This window comes from Arachis ipaensis, chromosome B01 (assembly GCF_000816755.2).
Source record: "Arachis ipaensis cultivar K30076 chromosome B01, Araip1.1, whole genome shotgun sequence".
NCBI classification, from domain to species: domain Eukaryota; kingdom Viridiplantae; phylum Streptophyta; class Magnoliopsida; order Fabales; family Fabaceae; genus Arachis; species Arachis ipaensis.
The window spans coordinates 80,688,132-80,698,250 of NC_029785.2; positions in this window are offsets into that span (position 1 = coordinate 80,688,132).

Consider the following 10,119-nt stretch of genomic DNA (forward strand, 5'->3'; position numbering starts at 1 on the left):
ATAGAATGAAAAACAATAGTACTTGTATTAATTCATGAAGAACAGCAGAGCTCCACACCTTAATCTATGGTGTGTATAAACTCCACCGTTGAAAATACATAAGAACAAGGTCTAGGAATGGCCGAGAGGCCAGCCACCAAAACATGATCAAAGGATCAAAAGATAATCCAAAGATGAAAATACAATAGCAAAAGGTCCTATTTATAGATAACTAGTAGCCTAGGGTTACAAAAATGAGTAATTAATGCATAAATCTTCTTCCGGGCCCACTTGGTGTGTTCTTGGGCTGAGCATTGAAGCTCCCATGTGTAGAGACTTTTCATGGAGTTAAACGCCAGCTTTTGTGCCAGTTTGGGCGTTTAACTCTAGCTTTTGTGCCAGTTCTGGCGTTAAACGCCAGAATTCTTGAGCTGACTTGGAATGCCTGTTTGGGCCATCAAATCTCGGGCAAAGTATAAACTATTATATATTTCTGAAAAGTCCAGGATGTCTACTTTCCAACGCAATTGAGAGGGCACCAATTGGGGTTTTGTAGCTCCAGAAAATCCACTTCGAGTGCAGGGAGGTCAGAATCCAACAGCATCTGCAGTCCTTTTTCAGCCTCTAAATCAGAGTTTTGCTCAGGTCCCTCAATTTCAGCCAGAAAATACCTGAAATCACAGAAAAACACACAAACCTATAGTAAAGTCCAGAAGAGTGATTTTTATTTAAAAACTAATAAAAACATAATAAAAACTAACTAAAATATACTAAAAACATACTAAAAACAATGCCAAAAAGCGTATAAATTATCCGCTCATCACAACACCAAACTTAAATTGTTGCTTGTCCCCAAGCAACTAAAAATCAAATAGGATAAAAAGAAGAGAATATAGAATGAATTCCAAAAACATATATGAAGATCAGTATTAATTAGATGAGCGGGGCTATTAGCTTTTTGCTTCTGAACAGTTTTGGCATCTCACTTTATCCTTTGAAGTTCAGAATGATTGGCTTCTATAGGAAACTCAGAATCCAGATAGTGTTATTGATTCTCCTAGTTAAGTATGTTGATTTTTGAACACAGCTACTTTATGAGTCTTGGCCGTGACCCTAAGCATTTTATTTTCCAGTATTACCACCGGATACATAAATGCCACAGACATATAACTGGGTGAACCTTTTCAGATTGTGACTCAGCTTTGCTAGAGTCCCCAATTAGAGGTGTCCAGAGCTCTTAAGCACACTCTTTTTGCTTTGGACCACGACTTTAACCGCTCAGTCTCAAGTTTTCACTTGACACCTTCACGCCACAAGCACATGGTTAGGGACAGCTTGGTTTAGCCGCTTAGGCCAGGATTTTATTCCTGTGGACCCTCCTATCCACTGATGCTCAAAGCCTTGGATCCTTTTTATCACCCTTGCCTTTTGGTTTAAAGGGGTATTGGCTTTTTCTTCTTGCTTTTCTTTTTCTTTCTCTTTCTTTTATTATTATTTTTTTTGCTTCTTTTTTTCTTCTTTTTTTTTTCTGCAAGCTTTTCACTGCTTTTTCTTGCTTCAAGAATTAATTTTATGATTTTTCAGATTATCAAATAACATTTCTCCTTTTTCTATCATTCTTTCAAGGGCCAACAATTTTAACATTCATAAACAATCAAATTCAAAAATATGCACTGTTCAAGCATTCATTCAGAAAACAAGAGTATTGCCACCACATCAAAATAATTAAATTGTTTTAAAATCCGAAATTCATGTACTTCTTTTTCTTTTTCAATTAAAACACTCTTTATTTAAGAAAGGTGATGGATTCATAGGACATTCATAACTTTAAGGCATAGACTCTAAGACACTAATGATCATGTAATAAAGACACAAACATAGATAAACATAAGCATAAAAATTCAAAAAACAGGAAAATAAAGAACAAGGAAATTAAAGAAGGGGTCCACCTTAGTGATGGCGGCTTGTTCTTCCTCTTGAAGATCTTATGGAGTGCTTGAGCTCCTCAATGTCTCTTCCTTGCCTTTGTTGCTCCTCTCTCATGGTTCTTTGGTCTTCTCTAACTTCATGGAGGAGGATGGAATGCTCTTGGTGCTCCACCCTTAGTTGTCCCATGTTGGAACTTAATTCTCCCAAGGATGTGTTGATTTGCTCCCAATAGTTTTGTGGAGGAAATTGCATCCCTTGAGGCATCTCAGGGATTTCATGATGAGGAAATTCCTCATGCTCTTGGTGAGGTTCTCTTATTTGCTCTATCCTTTTCTTAGTGATGGGCTTGTCCTCATCAATGAGAATGTCTCCCTCTATGTCAATTCCAACCGAATTGCAGAGGTGACAAATGAGATGAGGGAAGGCTAACCTTGCCGAAGTAGAGGACTTGTCCGCCACCTTGTAGAGTTCTTGGGATATAACCTCATGAACTTCTACTTCCTCTCTAATCATGATGCTATGAATCATGATAGCCCGATCTATAGTAACTTCAGACCGGTTGCTAGTGGGAATGATCGAGCGTTGGATGAACTCCAACATCCCCTAGCCACTGACTTGAGGTCATGCCTTCTTAGTTGAACCGGCTTTCCTCTTGAATCTCTCTTCCATTGGGCGCCCTCTTCACAGATGTCCATGAGGACTTGGTCCAACCTTTGATCAAAGTTGATGCCAACCTTACATTTTCCGGATTAAAATCTAAGTATTTCCCCCGAACCATTGTAAGCCAATTCTTAGGGCCCGAGTTCACACTTTGATCATGGTTCTTGGTGATCCATGCATTGGCATAGAACTCTTGAACCATTAAGATCCCGACTTGTTGAATGGGGTTGGTGAGAACTTCCCAACCTCTTCTTCGGATCTCATGTCGGATCTCCGGATATTCGCCCTTTTTGAGCTTAAAAGGGACCTCGAGGATCACCTTCTTCTCGGCCACAACTTTATAGAAGTGGTCTTGATGCACCCTTGAGAGGAATCTCTCCATCTCCCATGACTCGGAGGTGGAAGCTTTTGCCTTCCCTTTCCTCTTTCTAGAGGTTTCTCTGGCCTTTGGTGCCATAAATGGTTATGGAAAAACAAAAAGCAATGCTTTTACCACACCAAACTTAGAAGATTTGCTCGTCCTCAAGCAAAAGAAGAAAGAAGAGAGTAGAATAAGAAGAAATGGAGGAGATGGAGGTGGGTTGGTGTTTCGGCCAAGGGGGAAAAGTAGTGTTTATGTTGTGTGAAAATGAAAGAGTGAAGATGGGTTTATATAGGGGTGGAGAGAGGGTTTGGGTTCAGCCATATAGGGTGGGTTTGGGAGGGAAAGCGTTTTGAATTTGAATGGTGAGGTAGGTGGGGTTTTATGATGGATGGATGTGGATTGATGAAGAGATTATAGAGAAGAGGGTAGGATTTGATAGGCGAGGGGTTTTTGGGGAAGAGGTATATAGGTGATTGGTGAATGGGTGAAGAATAGAGAGAGAGGTGGGGTAGGTGGGGATCCTGTGGGGTCCACAGATCCTGAGGTGTCAAGGATATATCATCCCTGCACCAAATGGCGTGCAAAAATGCCCCTTTCTGCCAATCCTGGCGTTAAATGCTAGGCTGCTGCCCATTTCTGGCGTTTAGCACCAGCTTCTTGCCCTTTTCTGGCGTTAAATGCCAGTCTGGTGCCCATTTCTGGCGTTTAAATGCCAATAAGTTTCTCCTCTAGGGTGTTTTGTTTTTAATACTGTTTTTCCTTCTGTTTTTGCTTTTTCAATTGTTTTTGTGACTTCACATGATCATCAACCTACAGAAAACATAAAATAACAAAAGAAAATAGAAATTTAACATAGATAATTAAAGATTGGGTTGCCTCCCAACAAGCGCTTCTTTAATGTCAATAGCTTGACAGTGGGCTCTCATGGAGCCTTACAAATGTTCAGAGCAATGTTGGAACCTCCCAACATCAAACTTAGAGTTTGAATATGGGGGTTCAACACCAAACTTAAAGTTTGGTTGTGGCCTCCCAACACCAAACTTAGAGTTTGACTGTGGGGGCTCTGTTTGTCTCTGTATTGAGAGAAGCTCTTCATGCTTCCTCTCCATGGTTACAGAGGGATATTCTTGAGCTTTAAACACAAGGGAGTCTTCATTCACTTGAATGATCAATTATCCTCTGTCAACATCAATCACAGCTTTTGCTGTGGCTAGGAAGGGTCTGCTATCTCTAGTGAGATTCTAGCAGCTTGTACCTCAATGATCCCTAGCTTCTCCATTACAGAGAGAGGCATAAGGTTTATACTTGACCCTAGGTCACACAGAGCCTTCTCAAAGGTCATGGTGCCTATGGTACAAAGGATTGAGAATTTTCCAGGGTCTTGTCTCTTCAGAGGTAATTTCTGCCTAGTCAAGTCATCCAGTTCTTTGATGAGCAACGGAGGTTCATCCTCCCAAGTCTCATTACCAAACAACTTGGCATTTAGCTTCATGATTGCTCCAAGGTACTTAGCAACTTGCTCTTCAGTAACATCTTCATCCTCTTCAGAGGAAGAATACTCATCAGAGCTCATGAATGGCAGAAGTAAATTCAATGGAATCTCTATGGTCTCTGTGTGAGCCTCAGATTCCCATGGTTCCTCATCAGGGAACTCCATGGAGGCCAGTGGACGTCCATTGAGGTCTTCCTCAGTGGAGATCACTGCCTCTTCCTCCTCTCCAGGTTCGGCCGTGTGGGTTGTGGTTATGGCCTTGTACTCTCTTTTTGGATTCTCTTCTGTATTGCTTGGGAGAGTACTAGGAGGGAGTTCAGTAATTTTCTTACTCAGCTGACCCACTTGTGCCTCCAAATTTCTAATGGAGGACTTTGTTTCAATCATGAAACTTTGAGTGGTTTTGATTAGATCAGAGACAATGGTTGCTAAGTCAGAGTGGCTCTGCTTAGAATTCTCTGTCTGTTGCTGAGAAGATGATGGAAAAGGCTTGCTATTGCTAAACCTGTTTCTTCCACCATTATTGTTGTTGAAACCTTGTTGAGGTCTCTGTTGATCCTTCCATGAGAGATTTGGATGATTTCTCCATGAAGGATTGTAGGTGTTTCCATAGGGTTCTCCCATGTAATTCACCTCTTCCATTGCTGGGTTCTCAAGATCATAAGCTTCTTCTTCAGAGGAAGCTTCCTTAGTACTGCCTGTTGCTGCTTGCATTCCAGACAGACTCTGAGAAATCATATTGACTTGTTGGGTCAATATTTTATTCTGAGCCAATATGGCATTCAGAGTATCAATCTCAAGAACTCCTTTCTTCTGAGTTGTCCCATTATTCAAAGGATTCCTTTCAGAAGTGTACATGAATTGGTTATTTGCAACCATTTCAATGAGTTCCTGAGCTTCTGCAGGCGTCTTCTTCAGATGAAGAGATCCTCCAGCAAAGCTGTCCAATGACATCTTGGACAGTTCAGATAGACCATCATAGAAGATTCCTATGATACTCCATTCTAAAAGCATGTCAGAAGGGCACCTTCTGATCAATTTCTTGTATCTTTCCCAAGCTTCATAGAGGGATTCACCTTCCTTCTGTCTGAAGGTTTGGACTTCCACTCTAAGCTTACTCAATTTTTGAGGTGGAAAGAACTTTGCCAAGAAGGCATTGACTAGCTTTTCCCAAGAGTTCAGGCTTTCTTTAGGTTGTGAGTCCAACCATGTCCTAGCTCTGTCTCTTACAACAAAAGGAAAGAGCATAAGTCTGTAGACTTCAGGGTCAACCCCATTGGTCTTGACAGTGTCACAGATTTGTAAGAATTCAGCTAAGAACTTATGAGGATCTTCCAATGGAAGTCCATGAAACTTGCAATTCTGTTGCATTAGAGAAACTAATTGAGGCTTAAGTTCAAAGTTCTTTGCTCCAATGGCAGGGATTGAAATGCTTCTCCCATAGAAGCCGGGAGTAGGTGCAGTAAAGTCACCAAGCACCTTCCTTGCATTGTTGGCATTGTTGTTTTCAGCTGCCATTGTTTCTTCTTCTTTGAAAAGCTCTGTTAGGCCTCTAGAGAGAATTATGCTTTAGCTTCTCTTAGCTTTCTCTTCAAGGTCCTTTCAGGTTCAGGATCAGCTTGAATAAGTATGCCTTTATCTTTGCTGCTGCTCATATGAAAGAGAAGAGAACAAGAAAGTAGGAAATCCTCTATGTCACAGTATAGAGATTCCTTGAGGTGCCAGAGGAAAAGAAGAATAGAAGGAGGAGGTAGATAGAAGAGAATTCAAACTTATCAAGAGGGATAGAGTTCGAATTACACCTTGAAGAGGAGTGTTAGTCCCTTAAATAGAAGGATGTGAGAAGAAGGAAAGAATTTTCGAAAATAAATTAAAAAGATTTTGAAATAATAAAAAGAAATTTGAAAATTTGATTGAGATTTTTGAAAATTAAGATTGGGAAAGAAATTAAGTGATTTTTGAAAAAGATTTTGAAATTAGAAATCAAAAAGATATGATTGAGAGTAAATTTTGAAAAAGATGTGGTTGAAAAGATATGATTGATAAGATATGATTGAAAATCAATTTAAAAAAAAGAAAGTTTTTAAAATTAAAGTTGATTACTTGACTAACAAGAAATTAAAAGATATGATTTTAAAATTTAAAATTTGATCCTTTCTTAATAGGCAAGTAACAACTTGAAAATTTTGAAGTAAATCATTAATTATAGCAAGGATTTTCAAAAATAATAATAATAAAAAAAATGGAAAGAAATTGATTTTGAAGAGATATGATTGAAAAGATATGATTTGAAAAAGATTTGATTTTGAAAAATTATGAAAATTTGAAAAAGATTTGAATTAAACACAAAATCTTCCCTCTAGTGTCCTTCTGGCGTTAAACGCCCAGAATGGTATCCATTCTGGCATTTAACGCCCAAAATGCTACCCTTTTGGGCGTTAAACGCCAGCCAGGATGTCAGTTTTACTTCTTTACTGGGCGTTTTGAATGCCCAGCTTTTTCTGTTTGATTCCTCTGCTGAAGTTCTGAATCTTCAATTCTCTGTATTATTGACTTGAAAAGACATAGTTTTGAAAATTTTTTTTGAATTTTTCAATGATGAGAAACAATCAAAATACAACTAATCTTAGGAAACTCAAATCAAACAAACAATGCATGCAGGACATCAAACTTAAAAATTTTCATATAAGAGACACTAACAAATTGAGAATGCATATGAGAAACAACAAAACACACAAAACAAGAGAATTTAAAGATCAGAGCAATGAAATCATCAAGAACAACTTGAAGATCAATGAAGAACAATATGTATATATTCGAAAAATGCAAGAAGAAGAAATCATGCAATTGACACCAAACTTAAAAATTGACACTAGACTCAAACAAGAAACATAAAATATTTTTTATTTTTATGATTTTATAAATTTTTTTGTGGTTTTTTGAAAATTGAGTGGAAAAGAAAATAAAGGGATTCAAAATTTTTAATAAGAATTCCAGGAATCATTGCAATGTTAGTCTAAGACTCCGGTCCAGGAATTAGACATGGCTTACTAGCCAGCCAAGCTTTCAGTGAAAGCTCCAGTCCAAAACACTAGACATGGCCAATGGCCAGCCAAGCTTTAGCACATCATTGCTCACAACAGCAAAATTGATAGAAATCAACAAGCTCTTGTGATGATAAGTTGAAACCTCGGTCCAAAAGATTAGACATGGCTTCACAGCCAGCCAGACTTCAACAAATCATCATGAAACTCTAGAATTCATTTTTAAAAACTCTGAAGAACAAAATAGAGAAATTTTTTTTTGTATTTTTTTTAAAAAAAAAAATTTTCGAAAATAAAAAGTAAAATTACCTAATCTAAGCAACAAGATGTACCGTCAGTTGTCCAAACTCGAACAATTCCCGGCAACGGCGCCAAAAACTTGGTGCACAAAATTGTGATCATCAACAATGGCGCCAAAGACTTGGAGCTCTCAAACGTGAATCACACTTTGTCACAATTCCTCACAACTAACCAGCAAGTACACTGGGTCGTCCAAGTAATACCTTACGTGAGTAAAGGTCGATCCCACGGAGACTGTCGGCTTGAAGTAGGCTATGGTCATCTTGTAAATCTCAGTCAGGCGGATTCAAATGGTTATGGAGGATTGATAATTAAAAGATAAATAAAACATAAAGTAAAGATAGAGATACTTATGTAATTCATTGGTAGGAATTTCAGATAAGCATATGAAGACGCTTTGTTCCTCTTGAACCTCTGCTTTCCTATTGCCTTCTTCTAATCATTCATACTCTTTTCTATGGCAAGCTTTATGTTGGGCATCACCGTTGTCAATGGCTACTTCCCGTCCTCTCAGTGAAAATGTTCTACGCACGCTGTCACCGCATGGCTAATCATCTGTCGATTCTCGATCATGTTGGAATAGGATCCATTGATCCTTTTGTGTCTGTCACACGCCCAACACTTGCGAGTTTGAAGCTCGTCACAATCATCCCTTCCCAGATCCTACTCAGAATACCACAGACAAGGTTTAGACATTTTGGATCTCAGGAATGGCCGCCAATAATTCTAGCCTATACCACGAAGGTTCTAATCTTAGATTAGAAACCCAAGAGATACACATTCAAGCTTGTTTGCATGTATAACGGAAGTGGTTGTCAGGCACGCATTCATAGGTGAGAATAGTGATGAGTGTCACATAATCATCACATTCATCATGTTCTTGGGTGCGAATGAATATCTTGGAGAAGAAATAGACTTGAGTTGAATAGAAAAACAATAGTACTTGTATTAATTCATGAAGAACAGTAGAGCTCCACACCTTAATCTATGGTGTGTAGAAACTCCACCGTTGAAAATACATAAGAACAAGGTCTAGGCATGGCCGAGAGGCCAGCCTCTAAATCGTGATCAAAGGATCAAAAGATAATCCAAAGATGAAAATACAATAGCAAAAGGTCCTATTTATAGAAAACTAGTAGCCTAGGGTTACAGAAATGAGTAATTAATGCATAAATCTTCTTCCGGACCCACTTGGTGTGTGCTTGGGCTGAGCATTGAAGCTCCCATGTGTAGAGACTTTTCTTGGAGTTAAACGCCAGCTTTTGTGCCAGTTTGGGCGTTTAACTCCAGCTTTTGTGCCAGTTCTGGCGTTAAACGCTAGAATTCTTTAGCTGACTTGGAACGCCTGTTTGGGCCATCAAATCTCAGGCAAACTATGGACTATTATATATTGCTGGAAAGCCCAGGATGTCTACTTTCCAACGCAATTAAGAGCGTGCCAATTGAGCTTCTTTATCTCTAGAAAATTTACTTTGAGTGCAGGGAGGTCAGAATCCAACAGCATCTGCAGTCCTTTTTCAGCCTCTGAATCAGATTTTTGCTCAGGTCCCTCAATTTCAGCCAGAAAATACCTGAAATCATAGAAAAACACACAAACTTATAGTAAAGTCCAGAAGAGTGATTTTTATTTAAAAACTAATAAAAACATAATAAAAACTAACTAAAATATACTAAAAACATACTAAAAACAATGCCAAAAAGCATATAAATTATCCGCTCATCAGGCTTCGACTTCCTTGGTATCCAAATTGAAAGGTCTTTCTGAGAGAAAAAAGCTAGAGGACTTGACAATTGGTCCAGTTCTCACTGTAAATACATGTCTTTTTTTTTCTTAAATTTAAAATTAAAATAAGTGTTGGCAGCTTCATACATTTGTGTATTAAGTTCCCTAAGATATGATTTGTGGAGAGAGAACTACTCTTCAGTGTAGTAAGTGAAAAGATATGAACGAATTCTAGAGTTAATTGAAATAAGTTATACATAACTATTCTAGTTTCATATCCATGCTTTTGATTGATGATTAAAAAGGGGTTTATCTGGTGGGGGTGGGAGCTACGAACAATTTGCTGCTTTCAGGTTAAACACACATTTCCAAGTTTGTGCCCTAGTTGATATAGGTGTGCATTATTTATTTGTTTGACATGATTGGTAATGGTAAACTGCAGACTGTGGAGTCATATATCCAATAGTATATTAGTTGTTTGATAAATAATTACTCAGAGGTTTTTTTTAATTTTCTTACTTTATTTCACTTCTTTTTTTATTTTTTTTATTTTTTTATGTGTAGTTTACAACGGAATCAATGTTGTAAATAGAGAAAATTAAATAGAAAAAAAGCATAGCTTAACGGC